At 40.3% G+C, this 24,017-nt stretch overlaps 1 long non-coding RNA gene across 1 annotated transcript in view; it reads right to left on the bottom strand.

Moving 5' to 3' along the window:
* The window catches only part of LOC138148900 (uncharacterized), a 102,474-nt gene that overhangs the window by 18,394 nt on the left and 60,063 nt on the right, over positions 1-24,017 (bottom strand). Inside the window, exon 2 of the long non-coding RNA XR_011165197.1 lies at positions 2,088-2,153. This is a non-coding gene — a long non-coding RNA (uncharacterized lncRNA). The remainder of the gene's footprint in view (positions 1-2,087; positions 2,154-24,017) is intronic.

Genomic DNA, 24,017 nt, shown 5'->3' with positions numbered 1-24,017 from the left:
CCTTATATTTCCTTCTATTTTTTCAATCTTTTGACTTTGTTGTAATATCTCTTATCTCATGTTGTCATTAACTCCTGTTTGGTTGATTCTAATTTTCAAGAAGTGTATTACTTGGGTCAGGTTTAGTACCTCCTGGGCCAAGCTGTTAATTCTCTTTCCAAGACTCTCCTCCAGAGAGAGAGAGAGATTTGTGGGGGATCAGGGAAGCTTGCTGTAGAAGGTGTCACCCGATATGAGTTTTGAAGGAAGTCACACATGCTAGACAACTCCTATTGCAATGTCTTTACACTGGCTGTCCTTCATACCTGGAATTTACTTCCTCCTCCCCTTTTAGAATTCCTGATTTCTTCCAAGGCTCAACTCAAGTATGATCTTCTACAAAAAGCTTTTCCTGATTCCTCCCCACCCCAGGTCCTAATGATCCTTCCCACCCCATATTACCTTGTATTCATTTGGTATATATTCAGAAAATGTTCAGATAGATAGATAGATAGATACACATTGTCTCCTCCAATAAAATATAAGTTCCCTAAGGGTGCAAACTGCTCCATTTTTGTCTTTTTATCAGTACAGAACAGTCCCTTGATAAATACTTTTTGGTTTTGATTTACTTCACTCAGAGCACTTCTTGGAAATGATGTGATTTGGGTAAAATTATTTAAATTTAATGGTATCCTGTTCCTTATTTTGTTTGTGATGGTCTAGCAAAATATCTATTTGATACAGGAATCCCAGAAATCACCACTCCATGTATAGGATCCTATGAGCATGTGACCTTCACTGGGTGAGCTGATGGATAAGATTCAGTCAAAATGAAAGACCTTAGAGGAAGTATTGGCTCCAGGGAAAGAACAAAGCATTTGAATTATAGTTCCTCCTGGGAGTAGAGGAAAGAGATTTTTCTTGCCCTGCTGCTTCTGGGGATAAAAGTGATGTCTAAATCTAATTGCAACAATGACTAATTCCCAGTCAGAATGCCTCCTACTTTTCCAGAGCACATTTCTTGAGTAATAAATAATAAGTCTCCCAATGAGAATGAGAACTGACAGAGAAAGAATGAGAAGGCTGAGGATAAGGAAAGGGAGGGCAGAAGGAGGGAATAAACCAGATTCCTAAACTCTACAGTGTTAAATGAAAATAAGTAAAATTCTGGTATCAACCCAGCCCAACTCCAGATGAGGAGGGGACTCTAATGAGAAAGGGGGGGACCAGTCAGGCCAAAGCAGAGCTGATTCTGACAGTCAGGGACATTCTGATTGCCATCTCCAAATCCTCAAGAGCAACTTGGCAGATGCTAATTTTCCAGGATGGGATCCAGCAGCAATAATGGCAGGGAGGAAGCCAATCAGATGGTATGCACACTCTCTGTCAGCCAGAGGCCTATGGGCTTACCTGGGGATAGGCCTCTTTCAAAAGACTGAAGATCTGTGGGACAGGTTTGCTTTTTGAGATTAATGCAAATGTCACCAGATGGGAATGACAGATGCCAACAGAAGCCTGAGAACAGCTTCCCATCTGGTAGTGGGTTAGGCTTCCTGGGGCATTTACATTAGAATACTTTGAAACAAAGTGGAAGAAGCTCCCTTTAAAAAAATTTTTTTGAAAGGGGGATGGTTGAGAGACGAAAGACATGAAGAAAGAAAAGAGACAGAGAGAAATGAGATGGGTAGGGAGAGGGAGGAAGGAAAGAGAAGAGGGAGAAATGGAAGGAGAGAAAAAGCCTAATATTATAATGAGTTTGGAATACCTGCCTCTGGAATTTGCTTCCTTACCTACTTTGAAAACCAAGATGGATGCCAAGGTAGGATTTAGGTCTCTTAATTGCTTGAAGTATAAGAGAAAGAGAAGTTTAAAATCTGTGAAATTGGTTTCCAGGAAGAAGTTTCTTGGAAGGAAACATAATGGAATACAGTGAGATTGAGTCCAAATTCCTGGGTTTGAAGGGTGGCTGTGACTGTTGGGATAAAGGGCCAGTCACATCATCCCTCTGGGTCTCATGCATAAAACAAGAGGACTCAACAAAGTAGGTGGTATAGGAGTTTTAGTGCTGGACTTGGACTCAGGAAAAACTTGAGTTCAAATCCTACCTTAGACATTTAGTAGGTATGATCATGGACCAGTCCCTTATTGTCTCTTAGCCTCAATGTCCTCATCTGAAAAGTGTAAAAAAAAATTATTATTATTATCATAGGCCTTTCTTTCCCAGTTTCCCCCTCCCGCTTGTCTTCCCTCTGAGATTACCTTCTATCTACTCGACGTATATATATACACATATACATATATAGTATGTAAATAATTGTCTTCATGTTGTGTCCCCCATTAGAATGTAAGCTCCTTGAGGGTAGGGACTGGTTTACCTTCCTTTGTATCCCAAACACTTAGCACAGTGACTGACACATATTAAGTCCTTAATTAATATTGAATGAAAGATTGATCACAGATAAAACTCAACACCAGGGCAGAAAAAAAGATATGCCATATCATAAGTCATTTTTCGGACTTGATATTTTTACCCTTAATTTTAAATTTAATTTATTTTTTAAAATGTTTATAATGCAGCCACAAATATGCATTACACAATACATTTATAATAGACTAATTTTGGTCAGTAATATCAAAATGGATAGCTAAGTGGCACAGAGGATAGAACACAGGGCCTGGAGGCAGGAGGACCTGAGTTCAAATCTAGCATCAGGCACTTCCTAGTTGTGTGACCCGGGGCAAGCCACTCGCCTACTTTCCTCGGTTTCCTCATCTATAAAAAAATGAGCTGGAGAAGGAAATGGCAAACCATTCCAGTATCTTTGCCAAGAAAACCACAAAGGGGTCACGAAGAGCCAGACAGGACTGAAACGACTGAACAGCAACAAACATCAAGATGGGCAAAGGCTGCATCTGTGGGCTGTGGCTCCTGGGACTGTTATCCTAGGCCCTGTTTCCCTTCTTCATGGTTGACTTGGCAAGGATTTTTCCTCTAGGTGATGTCCTGCTGTCACAAGGTGGTTTTAAAATGTCATTTCAAACCTTTCTTGGCCTCAGGAGGAATCTGAGCAGGCTCTGTTTGCGTGTCCAGGATCCCATCTCTCTAGTCTCAGTGGTCAATATTAACAGTTTCCGAAAAATGTGTAATTCTGACCCAACCCTCTAAAGACTCCTGATCCAGCAAGGAGTTCTACAGGGGATGCAAATGAAGCTGAAGTCAGAAATCTGATTTGATCTGCACAGAAACTCAAGAACCAAAACTTCCCTTCAGCCAGTTGGAATGCACAGTCTCAGCTAAGGGTCAATTCAGGCCCAGTGGCCTTTGGGGACTAGCAAACAGCTGCTCTCTTTAAAACGAAGATTGCTTGTCATAACCAATCAGGAGTGAATCAAATTGACCTTTCCTAATATTGTCAAAGTCTTCACCAGGTTTTCTTTTGGGTTTTTTTTTTCCCTTGTTTGTTTACTTTTATGAAATGGGCTCATAAGACTTACACAATTATTATTACTTGCAACATTTAAGAATTTAAACTGAAAGCAATCCAGCAACTAGGGACAGGCTGATCCATCCCATATAGGGTTATCTGAGAAATATTTGTCTCAAAATAGCCTCCCCAGTAGCCTGCCACACAGGGATGAAAGTGGTTGCCTTTAGAATACTTTTCCTTTGGATTAAGACACTGGGTTTCCAGGAAGCCCCTATTAAAATTTAAACACACACACAATTTCTGGGTGAAGCAACAAGTACAATGATACCAACCAGAATCACAGAGTTGGGTAACCTCAGAGGACATGTAGTTCAACCTGTACCTGAACCAGACCATAAGCATGAATTAGCTTCTCAAATTACCTGGTGATACCATTCAAATCTGGATCCACCTCTAACTCCTACCCTTCCACATTTTGCCATCCTGGGCAACCTCTCCTCAATGGTGATCTCCCCCCTAGGACTCATAGAGTACAGGCTCTGGCAAACCCCTTGAACTCTGATTGACTCTTCCCACTTGATGAGGCATTTGCCTGAGGCCATAAGCCTTTCATTATAGCTAGGCTCAAATCTCTTACTCTTACTAGTCTAGCCCTCCTTTGTCCAACTACTTACCACCCTTGATCCTATCAAAATATCATACCCAAATCTGTTACCCTTAAACTAGCCTGGCCCTCCATTGTCTGTCATCTCTAGGTAGCCTTCAGCTATTTCCCACCCTTAATCTCATTACTGGAGTCTGACCTCATTTAACTCTTCCTCTAGACCACCCCTGGAACCCTCCCACAATCTTTCTGTATATAAGATGCTTCAGGGCCCACAATTATCTAGCACAGACTCACAATGCGTCAGATTATTCTGGCCGACTCATCCAGTATGAGCATCACAGATACTTAGGCTCCTTAAGAGTCTACCCATTGTGGCGAATCTTTAATAAACTTTGCTTTACCTTGGCTGAGAGAAGATTTGAGGCGAATTCATTTGGCAGGACCCAATGTGTTGGTATTTTGGGGTCTTGAGCACCCCTAATCTAAAACCTTAAACCTCAATAGGACCACCATTTTAGAGATGACTTTAGCCCTATTTCACTTCACTCTCACCTGAATACTCTTCATACTCCATCTTCTTCTCACCTGTGGTATCACACATACACACACACACACACACACACACACACACACACACACACACACACCCATTGTCCCTTATATATATTGTACTCCCCCACTTGAAAATAAGCCCCTTGAGGGTAGACACTGTCTTGCTTATATTTGCATCCCTGATACTTAACACAGTGCCTAGCATATAGGAAATATTTCATAAGTGCTTATCTAGTTATTAGTGGAACTTAAAGGCACAGGACACTTGTCAGGGGTTCCAAAGACAGGTTGTCACTCAGGCCACCCACCCAAAGTAAATTGGAGTATGTCAAGGTACCACCTCAACCTCAGTGGCAGAAGTAAAGGAGAACTTATGGCTCCATTGACCCTGGAGGTCAGAAAGAAGGAAGCCTTCAATGACCTTCATCTTCAGTAATGGTCTCTCCTTCTAGGTCAGCATACTGCTTCCTTCTCTAGGCTTCCCACTCCATAAGTCAGATCCAAGGTGACTGAAAGTCCCAGGGACAGAAGCCAGGAGCCCTGTCCTGGCAATAATTATCACAAGATGTCTGTTCAAGACCTGGAAGTTCCTGAAAATCTTTGAGAAAGCCTGAAGGGTTATGGTGGTTGTGGGAATACTCTTGGGGATTTGAAATTGTTTGAGCAGGCATCTCAAGGATGCTTACTTTTGGTTGGATGCCCATACCCAGGACTCTCCTCAAGTGGAATTGAAAAAAGGAGATGCCCTGTAGTGAGCCTGTGATCTTTCACCATGAGGTACTCAATCAGCCTAAAAAAGGAATGATTATACAGGAAAAGTGGGTACCCACTGAGTAAGAAAAGGGACAGGATTATTTTAAACTATTTTTTTAAAATCTACCTACCTCCAAAATTCCTACTGAATAATTTCATTTGCCAACTGGCCTCCAAACTGTTCTTTTGAAACAGGGGGAAGATTGATCAGGCCTTGGAAATGATTCAGCCTTTCCATGATGACTAGGCCCTTTGCCCTGTAAAAGTCCTCATCTTTAGAAGCATAATGAACAAAAATTAAGCAGAAGGCGATTCCAGCTGAGCAGCAGGGAAAATTTCCTACAGTGCAAACTCTCAGAAATCTAAAATGGCCTCATAAGTGAGACTGAGTAAGGTCCAGCTGGATTGGGAGGAACAATAGGAACTATCTTAGATATCTGGGGAAGTGGGAGAAATGAACTAGAGGCCATCCCACCTCTGACTCTTTCAATATAACTAGGATTCTTGTTACCATTTGGTTTTATAATGTTTCACCATATATACCCATGTTACCATATGTAGAGGTAAGCCTGTTCCCCTAAGAAGCACATGACCTTGGAATGTATACCACTACAATGTGTGCTGAGCATTCAGGAACCCATGACCTACTCCCCTAGAGACACTCTCAGGGGGACCTGGTACTTGTCTATGAATTCAGAGGGTTTGGTCCATGTCTTATGCTTATTCTCCAATGGCATCTAGCAAAGCACATCACAAAATGTAAGAGCTGAATCAATATTTGTTGATTTATTGACCCATTCTAGTCTAGAGTCACTTCTAAAGTCTATTCTAGTTCCAGGCCTGACAACATTCTGACCACTGAATATGAGGCACCCAAGGAGGACCTATGTACAGGATGCTTCTAGATTAGTATTGTCCTAGACCAGGTCTAGATCCCTTTAAGGAAGATTCAGGATTGGTCCAGGCTCTAGAGAAGTGGGTTAAGGTATCAAAAATATCAGCCAGAACCAAGGCAAGTGTGGCCCATCCAACTGTCCAGGGTACTGGCCCAGCTTCACACATATTCTATGGGATACCCACCACTACAAAACTATGTTGGGAAAAGTGGAAGGATCAAAGAAGGAATAAGACCATTTCTTGAGAACAGGAGCCAGATTTGGTGAGGTGATAAAGCAGAGCTCCTTAACTTTTGTTTTGTTTTTCTTTTCTTTGTCAAAGAGAATAAATTTTCACCTAGAAAGGTCAGGATTTTTTAAAAAAATGACTAATCCTGAGTTAAGTAGGGAGATGACAAAGTGTACCTAGTTGTCCTGAAGAATTCAAGTTAATTGGTCCAGATGAACTTCATGATTCAGACAGTACCTGCCCTCAAGGAACTTAGACTCTAACAGGGGAAACAATATGCAAATATATACAAAACAAGTTATATGTAGGATAAATAGGAAATAACAGAAGGAAGGCACTAGAATTAAGATCCTCAAATAACAATAACAACTATATTAATAGATATTTCTATATTGCCCTAAGGTTTGCAAGGTGTTTTACTTATATTATCATATTTAATATTTACAATAATCCTTTAAGATAGCTATTATTTTACATATTTTGTAGATATGGATACTGAAGCTCTGAGAAATAAGTAACTCACCCACAACCACACAATTAGTGAGAGTTCAAAGTAGGATTTGAACACATTTTCCCTTTCTGTCTGCTCTGCCATTCTGGATATTCAAAGAATTAACAAACATTCTTGCTAAGTCATTGTCAACAACTTCTGGAAGGTTATGGAGAATAGTATAAGTGGCATATCATTACTGTGCTCTTCTGTGAGAAAGTAAATAACCCCATTTTCGAAAAAAAGGAAAAGAAGACAGTTTGTAAATTACAGACCAGTGCCATTGGCTTTGATTGCTGGGAAACATTCTAGAACATATTATTAAAGGGGTGGCTAGTGAATGTCTAGAAAAAGAAGCAATGATCACAAAAAGCCAACGTGGTGTCAGCAAAGACAGGTCATGCCAAACTAAACTAATTTCATCCTTTATTAACAGAATTACTAGCCTGAAAGATCAGGGGAATGCTGTAGATACAGCTTACCTAGATTTTGGAAAAACATTCATCAAAGTTTCTCATGCTCTTCTAGTGGAAAAAACAGAGAGGCATAGACTAGATAGGAGTACCAGTAAGAGGAGGAAGAGTTAGTTGAATAGCCAGACACTAAAAGTAATCATAGATGATTCAATCTCAACTGATAAAGAAATCTCCAGAGGAATGCCTCTTGGAGTTCTATGATTTTTGACATTTTTATCAGTGACTTGGTTAAATATAGTATTAAGAAATAACACGAAGCAAGGAGGGGAAAAGTTAAGATATTAAAAAAATGACAGGGACAAACTTAAAGAAGATTTTAAGGAGCTAGAACATTTGGTCGATGTTCTGGGCAATGAAGTGGAACAGTGGATAGAGTTCTGAGCCTGGAGTCAGGAAGACCTGAGTTCAAATCCAATCTTGGATACTTACTAGCTGTGTCACCTTGGGAAATCAGTCAACTTCTGTCTTCCTCAGTGTCCTCAATGTTAAAATGGGAATAATAAGGGCACCTAGTTCCCAGGGTTTTTATAAGGATCAAATGAGATAATATTTGCAATATACTTCACAAACTTTAAAGTATTATAAAAATGCTGGCTATTGTTATTAATCCTATTTGACTGACCACCCCTGTCTTGAATCTACAGTTATACATATATTAAGGGGTGGAAAGTATTTTAGAGGTATTCCACATATTTATGCCAGGGATTTCACCCAGCATTATCTTACTCATATTTATAAATCTCCTGAGGATGAAGCTTATAGCAAATGTAGCCTTGTCCCTCCCAATTTAAGAAAACCTGAGGAAATTAATCCTGGGAATCATCTAGCAAATTTTGTAATAGTGCCTCTCTTGTTGTTGTGAGGATCAAATGTGATATTTGTAAAATACTTAGCACAATGCCTGGCACAGAGAAGGCACTTAATGAGCATATTTGTTCCCCTAATATGCTGAATTTTAACAGAGATAGATGTGAAGTCTTACACTCAGGTTAAAAGAAGCACGCTTCCTAAATGCAGACTAGAGGAGGCAAAATATGTAGAAATTCATCTGAAGGAAGATCTGGGGGATTTAGTGGCTTGCAAATTCTATATGAATGAACACTATGATATGGCAGACAAGATTTTTCTTCACTCCCTGTCTTTTCTTCCCACCAGAGAGAAAGAGACAGACAAAAAGAAGGGAAGAGAGAGAGAGAGAGAGAGAGAGAGAGAGAGAGAGAGGGAGGGAGGGAGAAAACAAAATAAGCATTGTCAAGCAAAACATATTCTCCATATTGACCATGTCCAAACCTATGTCTCATTTTCTCAGGAGGTAACTGGGATTCTTCATTATTGGTTCTCTGGAATCATGATTGACTATTAAATTGATCAGAATTCTTAAGTCTTTCGAAATTGTTCATTTTTACAATGTTGATATTATATTTCATATTGCTCTTACAGTTCTACTCACTTCACTTTGCATCAATACGTACACATCTTTCAAAGTTTATGTGAAACTGAATTTTTTCATTTCTTACAGTATAATAGTATTCCATTACATTTAAATTCCATATTTGTTCCAGTCATTCCCCAAATGATAGGCAACCCCTTAGCTTCTGGTGCTTTACTATTACAAAAAGACCTCCTATAGATATTTTTGTACATATTTCCTGTTTCTCTGACCTTCCTGGGGTATAGGACTAGTGGTGATACTTCTGGGTCAAAGGGTATGTATGCACATTTTAGTCACTTTTAAGGCATAGCTCCAAATCGCTTTCCAAAATGGTTGTATCAATTCACATTTCTTGGGCTATATTGAAAGACAGTGTCCAGGACTAGGCAGGTGATGGTATTCTTGTACTCTGCCCTCCTTAGGCGCTATCAGAAGTATGGTATCCAGTTTGCATGCCATATTTTAGAAATCCATGTAAGGACAATCAAGCAGGTAAAGAACCTCGAGATCCTATCATATGAAGATCTGCTAAAGAACTAAAAGTGCTTACTATATATAATTGGTTGAAAGTATTTAAAGGGTATCTGTCACATGGAAGAAAGAGGCCTCTAAAGACAGAGAGAAGCTATGGGTAGACCATGTAGAGACAAATTTAAGCTCAGTGTAAGGAAAACCTGGCCAGCTGGATGACGCAATGGATAGAGTGCCAGGCCTGGAGTCAGGAAGACCCAGCTTCCTGAGTTCAGATCTGGCCACAGATACTTAATAACTGTGTGACTCTAGGAAAGTCATTTAGCCCTCTTTGCCTCAGTTTCCTCATCCGTAAAATAAACTGGAGAAGGAAATGGCAAGCCACTCTAGTATCTTTGCCAAGAAAACTAAATGGGGTCATAAAAAGTTGGACACAATTGAAAATGAGGAATTAGCTAGGAGTTTCAGCATTGGGCCTAAGGTCAGGAAGACCTGAGTTCTAATACAGCCTTCCACACTTATTACCTGTGTGACCCTGGGCAAGTCACTTAACCCCTGTTTGCTTTAATCCACTGAAGAAGGAAATAGAAAGCAACTCCAGTATCTTTGCCAAGAAAATCCCATGGAGAGTATAATCCATGGAATCATGAAGTCAGACATAATCAAGCAATTGACCAGCAATAAAAGAAAACCTTCCTAACAGTTAGAGAAATGCCAAGATGGGATAGAACAACATCAGAATTAATGGGTTCCCCTTTGGAATTGTGGATGTCTTCAAGCAAAGGCAATTTCACCACTCATTCAAGGTTCCTCTTCCCATACCAATTGGATGAGAGGACTTCTGAGGTTACTTCCAGGTCTGAGATTCTGCGATATTGTTATTTTTATGATGTCATATTTAGTCTACAGTAGATTCATCATTTTATTAAGCTTTTATTTGAGTGATTTTTAACCAATGACATATCAAAAACCATATAAGCCACATAGAAATGAGCTAAAACCATGTTGGTGGCCTATAGTCTGGGTTCCCTGCCTATGCACTACAAGAAGACACCTCTGATGATAGAGCCCAAGGTGCCAGTCAATAAGTTTAAGGCAGCTTTACCCTCTAGAATGCCCAGCAAGTTTCCCAACCCATCATGAGGAAGCCATTTTTTGGTAAAATAAAAACTAAATTCCTTTAATCTGAGAAGCTCAGTTATATCTGATAAGGATAACCAGATCATTCTGGAATGTCTTAGGGTGAAAAAAAAAACACATTGATAAACAGGCCCATCAAATCACCAGCTCACAAGGAATTCTCCATCACTGAGTGATCACCAATTCCTATAAACCAATCTATTTTGACCATGCTGATCAAAATCCTAATTCTACTTTATAGATTCCCTGGCCATTATCTTGGATTATTCAGACTCTAAACAACTTGCCTCTGCCTTAATGACTTGTAAAATCTAACCTTATGACTGCTTGATTTTCTGAGGCCCTCCCTCCAACATAGACCATCTAACATTGTGACCCAACATTGGATGTCCCCGAATGACCACCACAAAGGGACAAGGCACATAGTTCCCACAGGCTGATCCAGAAATAAAAGGTAAATCCTAAATATGTTTTAGGGAATCTCATCTTTATTTCTTTGCAGAGGGTAAATAACTTGACCAAAGTTTTGTTTAAAGTTCTAGTAAATAATGATGACAGGAACAAAGATTGGAATTTTGACCTCATGGTGTCCTGTTGAATGTTCTTTCCCACAGGCTCAGCTGCCATCCAAAGTAGGAACATAATTCAGCCAACAAAACCAGAAATAATGGATTAACTGAATCTCAAACTGTGTGTTTAGGGGAGAGGGGGAAGCAATTGTGCAATTAGTAATACAGGCTTCTGAGTCCATTTAAGACCACCAATTGATACACCATCTCAGAACCAAATGTTCTTACACCCCCATTTGTTGAGTGCATGGGAGCACAATCTCATCAGACACTAGACAACTGCTAGAAACTGACTAGATACCGAGAAGCACACATCACAACATGCCATGGGATTTCCCAAGAATGCCCCATATATGATGCTATAGACATCACAGTAAAAATCCACAACCCTCACCATATCAAGTTGCTTCCAGTCAAAGTGTTGAGGTCAGAGACCATAAAATGATGAGGTATAGGGTTAGGTGTGTGCGAGACCCTGTAAGGGTTATGGGATTTAAAGATCTCCCATGCCCCATGGACGTGCTGACATAGCAGAGCAAGAGAAAGTGAAAAGCCGAGCTAACGGTCCTGTGGTTGGCAGTTGGCGGCAGTTGCCTTTTTTTTTTTTTTTTTGAGTTAGGACTCCGGCTGAGCACTGCCAGGGGCCGGAGCTGCTGGGAGTGCTCTTCCAGGACGCTGGGTGGTTGCTGTGAGTGGGGAGAGGAGGACCTTTGCCTGAGGTAGCCTGTTCTGTTTTAAAGGCTTGAAAATGTGGGTGCTTTCTACTTTATCTACCTGTGCCAATATCATAACTACTCTGATGGCTTTCACTTTCTGGTTTTGGGACTCAGTCTTTTGGTATCTTAATAAATTTTCTAATTTATTTCCCCAAATGGCAAACCTGATGTATTTTGTGATGGATAATTATATCAGCATATTTGTAATCTCTATAGGCATTGTGAATATGGCATTGCTGATACATTTGGCGACGAGGATGGGATCACAAAATGTCAGGCCTCTATTTGGAAGCAGTGAGGCTTTAGAGGGAGAAATGGCTATTCCAGGATGGGAGGATTTGCCTTATTCCTCTCTAGCCAGAAAATGGGCTAAAAGCACAGGGCCCTGTGAAAACTGGGAACCAAGGCTAAAAGAGGGAGAACCTGGAGATTTGGAAAGATGTTTGAAAGCAATACCCATAGAACCAGGCAAAGAACTGGCAGGAGTGTGCAGGAGAGGCTGGGTGCTGCTAACAAGTTATCGCCTTATGTGTAAAAGTAGGGATAAGCTGCTGAAGGAAAGAGCTAGGATGGCTAGGGAGTCAGCTGGTTTGCCTGAGGATTCTTCTGTGTCACAGCACTCAGAAGAGCAAACTGGAGGGACTCATGTGGTCCAGGAGCAAGCTACTGTTCATGTAGCTAAAAGGAAGCAAAAAACTAGCAGAAGGAATGTGCATGCAGCTTTTGTACAGGCTGGGCAGAGTTGCCCTGACAGCTTCCAGGAGAATGTGTGTGAGGAGAATGGAACAAGGTTAGATGAGGAGTCTCCTAATGTAGAAGCTCTCCCCATACGAAGAAGAAGGCAGGAGAACCACCGAGGCAAAACAGAGTCCAGGGAGATAATTGAGGATTTCACTCAACAGGAGATCACTGATATATTGAGTAGATTTACCCAAAGAATGGGGGAGTCTTTAGTGTCTTGGATAGTAAGAATCACTGATGAAGGCGCAGGAGGAATAACACTGGACAATGAGGACTGTTTAAAATTCATAAGTATCAGTCAGAATCCTTTTGTACACCAGGCTTTTAGGGATCACCATATGCAAGGAGGAAATAACAAAACTAATCTTCTAGCTTTAGCTGCAGAAGGTTGCAAAAAGCAATATCAAACTGAATCTATGTGGCCTAGGGGAGACAGACCCTGGTACTCATTTAGAGACTGTATGAGAAAGTTAAAGGAGGAGGTAATGAAAACTGCTATCCTGATTGGAGATGCAAATGCATATTATGATACCCCCCTAGGAGTTCCTCATAGAAATATCATAGTGAAGACGGCTCCTCCTGCATATAAGCACCTAATTCTGACTCTTTTAATTGGAGAAATAGGGCACCCTCTTTCAGAGGTGCTGGATAAGATTTCACAATTAAGCAATTTAGGGGAATGGGAAAAAGACAAATTGCCTGGAGAGAGAAGAGTAAACAGCCAGAGGATTCAGAGACAAAATAGACCAACAAGAACGGAACTGTTTACTGCTCTATTAAGAGCTGGGGTGGATTTTAGAAGAATAGATGGTATTCCAACTGAAGAGCTGCATAAGCTGTACCAAGAAAAGGTACTTAGCATTAGAATGAACAGGGAAGCAGGAACCACCCCCACAGGTATTTCTGAATCTGAATCTTTGTATCCAAGTTTGCCCCACCTTCAGGGGGAATAGGAGATAGGCCAAGCCCCAGCCCAGATAAAAGAAATATGCAGAAGAGATTGCAGACCCCATATTGGTTTAACAATCTATTGGAAGAATGGATCAACTACTGTGACTAGGGCACTGATTGATACTGGGGCTGAGGCCACACTTATCTATGGAAACCCTGATAAGTTTAAACATGGAACTCCTATTACCATCACAGGTCTAGAAGACGCTAAAATATCAGCCAGACAGGTTAAAATAACAATGAAAATTGGGCAGTTACCTAAGAAGGAATATACTGTGGTTGTTGTACCCATTCCTGAATACATCATTGGAATAGATGTATTGAGAGGCATGACTCTGAATTTACCTGAAGGAAGATACCAATTTGCTGTGAGGAAGATAGGAATTAATACAGTTTTAGTAGGAAAACTAAAAATGGACCCAATCACTTTACCTGAACCTTCTGAAGTAATTACTTTAAAACAGTATCGTGTGCCAGGTGGGCAAGATGAAATTGCCACTACTATAAAGGAATATGTTGAAGCAGGAGTGTTAGTCCCTACAACCACAAGATGGAATAATCCTGTCTGGCCAGTAAGAAAATTAGAAGGGATGTGGAGAATGACTGTGGATTATAGACAGTTCAATAAGGTGACTCCTTTTTGTATGCTGCTGTTCCAGATACCATCACCTTAATAGAAAGGATCCAGAAATATGATGGGACTTGGTATGCAGTTATTGACTTGGCAAATGCCTTCTTCACCATCCCAATAGACTCTAAACAATGGGACCACTTCGCTTTCACTTGGCAGGGTAGACAATATACTTTTACTCGCTTGCCACAAGGGTACATACATAGCCCCACTATTTGTCACAGGATTGTGGCTGAACAGTTGGATGAATTAAAGCTACCTGGTGTACAGCTTACCCACTACATTGATGATATCATGATACAGTGAAAAGATGTGAAAGTAGTGGAAAGGAGTTTGACCCTTTTAATTGAACATATGAAAAGTAAAGGGTGGGAAATTAACCCTGCAAAGGTTCAAGGACCAGCTCAGAATGTGAAGTTTTTGGGTATACAATGGAACAAGGGGCTAAGGGAGATTATTCCTCGAGCCCGACAAAAGATTCAGGATTTTCCTACCCCTACCAATAAGAAGGAGGCCCAAAAGTTCATAGGATTGTTTGGATACTGGAGGCACCACATTCCACATTTGGGACAGATTTTAAAACCTTTATATAGAGTCACACGGAAGAAATATGAATTCGATTGGGGACTTGACCAGAGTAAAGCTTTTGAAGAAGCCAAGGCTGCCATACAATTGGCCCTAGATTTGTGGCCCATGCAAAATGGTCCAGTGGAATTGCAAGTGACTGTACAAGATGATTATGCAAACTGGAGCTTATGGCAAAAACAACAAAGCCCAAATGTACCTTTGGGATTTTGGTGTAGGAAACTCCCTTCATCTGGAGTCCAGTACACACCTTTTGAAAAGCAGTTGTTAGCTGCATATTGGGCTTTGGTGGAGACTGAACAACTGACTGTGGGCCATGAAGTGATATTAAGACCTGGAATCCCAATTATGACCTGGGTAATGAGTACCCCAGCTTCTCCCAGAATTGGACATGCCCAAGAGGCTAGTATAATCAAATGGAAGTGGTATATTCAAAATAGAGCGAAAACAGGGAAAAGCGGAGTCGCTGCTCTGCATGAATCTATAGCAAACATAGAAACTGAGAGGAATGACACACTCCCTGAGCCAAAGCAACAGTTGGTACAGTCCACTGTAAAATGGAATGAGGGATATGATGTATTAACTGAGGAACAAAAGAGACATGCATGGTTTACTGATGGGACAGCAAAATATTTGGGGCAAAAAAGACATTGGAAAGCAGTGGCCTATAACCCATGCACTAGAAGGACTTTGGAAAGTACTGGGATAGGTGCAAGTAGCCAATATGCTGAACTTATGGCAGTATATCAAGCCATCAAAATAGAACAAGGAGGACAGTGTCATATATTCACTGATTCATGGGCGGTAGCTAATGGGTTAGCTACATGGATGCCCATGTGGAAAAATGAAAATTGGGAAATTCATGGTAAACAAGTCTGGGGCAAAGAATTATGGGAAGATATCTGGAACATGTCTTTGGTCACTGACTTGTCAGTTTTTCACGTAGATGCTCACGTGGCCCCCACCACACCAGAACGTGAGTACAATGCTCATGCTGATCGACTGGCAAAGATTGCTACTGAACGTATTGTTCCTACTTTGACAACAACTGATGATCCGGTATTAGCAAAATGGGTCCACCAAACGGCAGGCCATTTGGGGGTCCAGGCCACACACCAGTGGGCACAAGATCGAGGTATTAGTATCTCTCATTCACTGTTAAAACAGATAGCAGAAGAATGTCATATATGTCAATTGGAAAAGGAGCGAACTGTTCCTCGGGTAGTAACTGGAGAGATAGCAAGAGGAAAAGTCCCAGCCCAAATCTGGCAAATAGATTATATTGGTCCACTACCACTGGATAAAGGATGCAGATTTATATGTACTTGTGTTGATACCTATTCAGGTGTACTAGTAGCTTGTCCTTATAAGAATGCAACCCAGAAAAACACTTGTAAAACCCTAGATCTCATAAGTCTATATTATGGAACCCCAATGCAGATTCAAAGTGACAATGGGTCACATTTCAAAGGCAATGAAATGAAGAAGTATTGTATACTAAACAATATAGAATGGATATATCATATTCCATATTATCCAGAAGCATCTGGGTTAATTGAAAGAATGAATGGATTACTGAAAGAACAGTTGAGGAAGTTAAGTTCCAATAATTCATATCAACATTGGAAGGATAATTTGTTCATGGCTTTGCGTAATTTGAATAATAGACCATTGGGAGGAAGTACACCTCTAGCCAGAATGATGACCCCCAATCTGCAAATTAGAAAACAACAAACACACAAGATCCCAAATATTGAGTATTGGACCTTGAGGCCAGATGTCCCAGCACCGTACCCAGGACCACCTGGTTCGGTGGGGTATGATTTACATTGTTTAGAGGACTTTTGGTTGGACAGGAAAGAAGTAAGAAAAATTTCCACTGGGATATGCATAAGAATCCCTAAAAATCACTTTGGACAGATTTTACCCAAATCAGGATTAGCAGCTCAAGGAATACATGTATTGGCTGGAGTAATAGATTCTAATTATCAAGGAGAAATTGTTGTAACATTCCAGAATTTAGGTGAAGGGCCCATACAGATTCACAAGAATGATAGGATAGTTCAAGTGATTATCGTTCCTTGTAAAACAATGCCACTTGTAAAAACTGACCCTCCTTCCAAAATAACTGTCACAGGAACTGAAGGATTTGGTTCTACTGATAGAATAAAATCAGGAGCTAAAGTATGGGTAAAACGGAAGCTAGATGATGTTCCAAAGGCTGCAGAGATTATAGCATATGGGAAGGATAACACTGTAACTATTGTTTATTCTGGAGAAGATGATTACAAAATTGTACCCTTAAATCATTTATTCTACCGTGAGTGAGGCTACAATAGTCTGGTTATTGTTCTTGATTTTTTGTTTGTTCACCTTGTTTGTTAGATTTGTTTCCACAGGCTTGGTACTCTCCATCTGTAGATGCCTGATAGCTTAAGCTGGATGTCACCCCCTGTCTGCAACTGTGATGTGTCACCCTTGGACCTGGCATCAAGTATATTAAGAACTGACCTCTCAAATGGGACCCCTTAGGACAGGGACAGCTCTACATCCGATTTCAGCAGCAAGTAGCCATAGAAGAAGAGATCTTCACCCCTTACCACAAGATTTTGGGGCCCCATTTGTTCAGGGTGGGGGGAATGATGGGGACCTTGTGCTCAAGCCCCACCCTAAAATATGTTTTTTTTGTGTTTATTGTGTGCTATTCTTGTTATATTGTTGTGAAATTTTGTTGACACCAGTTATTCCTACTGTATTTTTGCCAAGTAAGGGACATGAAAGATCTTGGGGCCGAATGTAAGAACAATAGAGCATGGAGGAGATTCTCACCCTAGAAAAATGTTTGCAAGCTTTCTATTTTAACTAATTCTTCTTGCTAAATAGATACATAGCTCTGTTATACTACTAAAGATGTAGAAGCCTTTTCAATGCTGTCTACCTTTGGAATCCTGGGGCAAACTCCTAGTTCACCTACTATAGTCACAGTCCTGGGAATGGAATTGGACTTTGTCTATTATCAGAGAGGTAAGGGAGGGAAGAAGAAAAATTTAAGTAATAATAATATTATTTATCGTTATTTTATTTTATAATTTTTATAATAAATATATGAATATTATATAAATAAATATATTTTATAATAAACAGAATAAATAAAATTATATATTTTATATAATTAATAATATTAATTATAAAATGAAGGCGCACATTTGAAGGGAAGAGTGAGCAAAATGATTAATTACATCAGAAAGATATAAGAGCCATGGAAATTAACTATTTCATTTGGCAATAGAAGCTTCTTTTTTTCCCCGAATGAGGACCTGGGTTCTATTACAAAGGCAAGAAAGAGAGCAAAGTAGATGAAATTCACTTCTATTTTAAATATGATTTTCAGCGTAGAGTAAATGGTAATAATGTGGGTTGCTTCTGGTGAGATGGGTGTGCACTGCCTGGATATTACCCAAAAGAAGCAGGGCTGAGCCACCAAAATTGTTAGAGATGAGTCAGGTCTGTGCCACATTGGCAGCGTTAAGGGGATGGTGGGAGTACTGACCAAAGAGAACGCTAAAGGAAAGTTGATGATATGCAATCTGCAAATTGGAGAGAATAAGAATAAAAATTATTATTAGCATTTATAGATATAACACTTTAAGGTTTGCAAAGTACTTTATAAATATCATTTCATTTGACCTTGACAATAACCCTGGAAAATAGGTGCTGTCATTACCCCCACTTAACAGATGTAGAAACCAAGGCAGACAGATTAGATGACTTGTCTCAGGGTCACACAGCTAGTAAGTGTTTGAGCCAAGATTTGAATTCAGGTCTTCCTGATTCCAGGCCCAATGCTCTATCCACTTCACCACCTAGCTACATGATCCCCACAAATGAGTTCCAGAAAAAGGTCCCCTTGGAATAGACTGGACAAACAGGGCTGTGTCATCTGAAGGACACTGAGGGAAGTTTTCATATGCCAGTGGGACTCTGCCCAGAGAAAGCCAAGGCTCAAAGAAATCTGGGAAGACTTATATGAATTGTGGCATGAAGTGAACACAACCAGGAAAACAATTTATCCTATAATTAACAACATTGTAAAAAAAAACAACCCATTATGAAAGTTTAAGACCTATGGTTGATACAATGACCAACCATGGTTCCAGAGGACTGATGAAGAAACATACTACCCACCCCCAAACAGAAAAGTGATGGACTCAAAGTATAGGATGAGACATATGCATTTTTTTGGACATGGTCAATTTGTTTTGCTTGATCATACACATTTAATCATAATAGCTACTATCTATATAGTATTCTAAAGTTTGCAAAGCATTTTACAAATATTATCTTATTCTATCACCACACCAACCCTGGGAGGTAGGTGCTATTATTATAATACCCATTTTACAGATTAGAAAACTGAAACAAAGAAAGGTTAAGTGATTCTCCTGGGATCACACAGCTAATAAATGTTCCAGGCTGGATTTGAAGTCATCTTCATGACCCCAGGTTCATTGCTTTACCCACTGCACTGCCTAGCTAGCATTCAAAGAGATTTTATTTTTCTTTTTTTCTTTTCTTTTTTTTTGCTCCAAGAGGGCCAGTGGGACATAGGTGGAAGAAAAAATATGCTTGATAATTTAAAAACATTTTTTATTTTAATAAAGAAAGCCTAGGGTGAGATACCAAGATGGTATTTGAGGAAGACCTGTGGAGCCCACCAGAACCCAGGGAAAGACAAATATGCATATGTATTATTTGTTAATATACCTATGAAAAGAAAAAGATGTGCCAGCTGGGCATAGTCCAACTGGACTGTAGCCAAGAAAACCATGTGTTCTGCTTAGACTGTGGCCAGAAAAGCAGGGTGTAGAGAACCTGGGGAAACAGGTGTGGGCCACCTTGAAAGAAAGCTGGGTGTGGGTCATGAGGACAGCCTGGGTGGAAGGGAAAACTGGGTGTGTGATCACTGAGAAACCTAGGTGTGGGCATTCCAGGGCCCAGACACTTGATGAAGCAGTAGAGGTGAATCTGAATGTGCTTTCTGAAATTCTGGCTGCTCTTGCTTTTTCCTCAGCATGGTTTCTGGTTCATTTACGGCCAGATAAGAGGCACACTTTGGTGAGCCAAAAAGGTCACCACCAGCAGTTAATACTCACTGCCAAGTCTTGGGTCAGGTGGTCAGAACTCTAGCATTCCACCTATTTAGGTGAGGCAGATCAGCTGGTGAGTGGGATTATTTAATTTAATCTCTTAAATACTTAACTATTTCCTTATAGAGCCACATTCCTGCACCATAGTCATCCCCTGAGACTGGGGGTGGCACTCTAGTTCTTGTGATGACTATAATTCCTCTCCTATTTCTGAGGGCATAAAAACCTCTCTGGACAATCCTGCCCCTTCCTATCCTCCTTCCTGCATCTTTTTTTCTCTCTTCCCTTTCTTCCCTTCAGGACTGAAGTGGGAACAGATTTGTGGGCACTAGTGTGTGTGTGTGTGTGTGTATGTGTGTGTGTTTGTGTGTGTGTGACAGAGACAGAGAGATAGAGAGAGAGAGAGAGAGAGAGAGAGAGAGAGAGAGAGAGAGAGAGAGAGAGAGAGGAGAGAGAGAGAGAGAGAGAGAGAGAAGGATGTGCAGAGGGGAAAAGTGGGTCAAGGAGGTTAGTGCTTTTTTTTTTATTATTCCAACTCAAGCCTTGGATTAGTCACTTAACTAATTCAAGAGTCTACTACAAGCCCAACATTGAATGCAAGGATTGCTTCTTCCTTGTTAGGTTTCTGGATTATTTTTCAGTGTTTAGCACAGTGGCTGGCACACAGTAGGTGCTTAATAAATATTTACTGATTGATTGGTTTGACTAATTTTTAAAATTCCGATTTGATATTCATAGGAGTTTTTGTCCCTGCTGAACAAACACCAGAAAAGCGTCATATAGCCATCCACGATTGGAGAATGGCTGCTTAAGTTATGATCTATCAGCATAAATGAGTTAAGCTGTATCTAAACTGAATAAAACACTGAGCTTAGAAAAAACATTGTGGAGTAGCACACAGTCCTGGGCTTGGAACCAGGGAGATTCCATTCTAGTCACTGACACTTAATAGCTCTGTGACTTTGGTCAAATCACTTGAACTCTATGTACCTAAGCCAGCCTCCTAGGATTTGCCTACTAAGCCATGGATTGGTGGGGGGAGTTCCCGAGAGAAAAGCTATCCTTGTATGTCAATGTAACAAAACATTGTGCCATAAGAAATGCCAGCTATGAATGATAACACACCCAAAAAAGTGGATGATCTTTTCTTAATGTGTTCATTTATTTGGACATTTGTTTTCATCTCTAGTTGCTAATTAGAATTTATTTTTTATGCCAACCCATCTCATTTGGAAATTTCAGAAATTTATGCTAAGCTAAACTTCTATCCCAAAGAGTTAAATGGGTCAGACTATAGCTTTGCAGAGATGGAATGGTAACACATTTTACAGAGCACCTTGCTAAGAGTTCAAAGCCCTCTCCTCTGTAGAGTCACACTGTACAATTCAATAGAATATTTATCAAATATTATTATGTGCAATGCAGGCTATAAAACTAGATAAGAAAGTCTATTCCCTCAAACAAGTTACACCCAGCAGGGAAGTAATATAAGAGTCCATTCCTCACTATGCTATCCAAGGTCTTTTGGACTCTTTATTTCTCTTGACAATATGTCTACAAGGTAAGTGAAGGCAAGTCATATTGTGTCCATTTACAAATGAAGAAAAGAAGGCACAGAGAAGGGTTCAGTAGCTTGCCCACAGCCCCAAATTCCAAGTCTAGGGACCTATCCATTAGACTAGAAGTTTGTCACATTCACTTTAAATTTGTGGTTGGTTAAAGTTACAGTCGTGTGTTGAAGCCCCCAATGGACCAATGCAAGAACTTCCCAGAGGATTTAACCCTCTGCCAGTTCTATGAATCAACAACTACAGACATCTGTAGAAGCCAGCCTGTCTGTAGCTAAGAGCACCTGCCTGCTAACCCTTGTCCACTGCAGTAGACAGAGTACACAAAGCCAGAGAAGGAAGTACAAAGCCTTGTCAAGGACCCTAAGACCATTCTGTTGACCTGCCTGTCTATGATAGACTCCCAGAACTCTGCTCTCACACTGTCTACCTTAAACTATTCTACCTGTCTCTTCCTCTCTGGGCTGTGCTGAATTTCTTCATAATGAAGCAAGTTAAGCTGCTTAAAAATCATTTGCTGCCTCTCTCTTGCTGCTTTTAGGAAACTAATGGGCTTTGGACCAGTTGGACTTAGCATATCTTTAAAAGAAGTAATGTACCTTTTGCTTAGCTTAAAAAGCTCAAGGTTTCCCACTGCATCTGGGTCCATCTCCAGTCCTGACCTGTATCTTGCCACTGGACCCCATGGGTGGTATCACCTTCCTGATGTCATGGTCCTCTTAAGAATGAAGGATAAACAACAATGTGCCTCTTAGTACATTTGTAGTTTCATGCCCCTTCTGCCTGCCCCACTCCCCAAAAAAGGGGGGAAAAAGAAAAGAAGATAATTGAAGCACTTAAAAGTGCAGAGAAAAGAACAGAAGGAAGGCCAGAAGAAAACATAGACAAGCAGGATAGTTTTGAAAGTCAAATGTTGAATTTCTTATATACCGAAAAAGAAAAGCAAACTGGTTTCAGGTATAATTCTTTTTTTCTCTTTCATTTTGTACATAGAAATGTTCATCTTATTTAATGTTTCTGAAGTTCAGAACTTTCAGAGATAAAATTTTTTTTAAAAGCCATGTATAGCCCATATAAAATCCAAATATCCACTGAAGTCCTTTGGCTTCCTACTCCTGGTTTCTTCCAACATGCCCCTATTGCTAAGAACAACTTTAACTTTGCTCATGTTCACAAATTTACCCCTGACCCCAACCAATCATCTTGAGGAAACATAAGTGTGATCACAAAGAGTATCTTTACTGGAAAAATAGCTCAGAAAAGGCATGCCTTGCTCAAAATGGAAGAATCAGCATTTTAAGGATAGCACTTTGTGCCAGAGGAGATAATTATATCTCTACTCAAGTGCTATTCTGACACATATCCAACACCATGACTCAGAAGTAATTCTGAGTTCTCAAGGGTAGAGTTGTAACTAGGGTTGGATAATCAGAGGTCTGCCCCAAGTTGCTAAAATTTAGAGGATGTTAAACAGCATTTGTTTTCCTACAGCTGGTAGAAAAAACAGCACCTACTTAGCAAAAATAATTAGTTAACATAGGACTCTACGATATGGTAGCCACCATACTCCAGATGGGCCTGATCTCTCCCCTGGGAGCTTCCCTTGGTGTAGCTTTGGTCATGTCCCAGGGATCATTGTTCATAGGACTTTGTGTCCTGATTGATACCCAAAGTCTCTCTCTAGGTCTCCACTGACACCTCAGTAGAATGTCTTTAAAAAATGGGTTCATTGGAGCAACTAGGTGGACCACTGAATAGAGCACTGGCCCTGGAGTTAGGAGGACCTGTGTTCAAATATGACCTCAGACACTTGACACATTTACTAGCTGTGTGACCTTGGACAAGTCACTTAACCCCAATTGCCTTGCCTTCCCCATTCCAAAAAAATTAATCATTTCAGGGTACCTTTTACTTGGCTTGTTCTTGTCAATGATTATGTTGTTTGTCCCACGTGTCAAAACTGGTCATTATTACACTACTCAAAGGCTATGCCAGTGGAGAAAAGCCACCTTCTACCAAGTCAGAAAGGATTAAATACAGGCCCAGTAATGCTTTCTATACCTGTATTTGTAGGACCAGCTTGGCTTATCACTAGGTTGGTTGAAAGGATGATGAATTATTTGGCTATAGTGAATGATATGCTCACACTAATGAAATCAAGAATCCTATGTTGGTAAGAAGCAGGCAGCATAGAGAATACAGGGTCAGCTTTAGAGTCAGAAAGATCTGGGTTCAAGTTCTATCTCTAACACATACTAGCTGTATGCTTGTGGGAAGTAACTTAATCATTCAATAATTCTAAGAATTCTCTAAGACAATATGTCACAGACAAATTGCCCAATTACACTGCAGAGTTTCCATATTGGTTGTTTTCTACATCAATGAAATCATAGCTCTCGGCAAAAGTAATAGTAGTAGCAGTAGCAGTAGCAGCAGCAGCAGCAGCAGCAGCAGCAGCAGCAGCAGCAGTAGTAGTAGTAGTAGTAGTAGTAATAGTAGTAGCAGTAGCAGCAGCAGCAACAGCAGCAGCAGCAGTAGTAGTAGTAGTAGAAGTAGCAATAGTAGTAGCAGCAGTAGTAGTAGTAGTAGCAGTAGTAGAAATAGTAGTAGTAGTAATAGTGGTAGTAGTAGTAGCAGCAGCATCTTGACTTTT

This window comes from Petaurus breviceps, unplaced genomic scaffold (genome assembly GCF_028583685.1).
Source record: "Petaurus breviceps papuanus isolate PSGF00001 unplaced genomic scaffold, PetGlider_PUasm1.0 90842, whole genome shotgun sequence".
Classification (NCBI taxonomy): Eukaryota; Metazoa; Chordata; class Mammalia; order Diprotodontia; family Petauridae; genus Petaurus; species Petaurus breviceps.
Note: the sequence above shows the minus strand (reverse complement) of the source record. Positions and strands in the feature narration are given on the sequence as shown.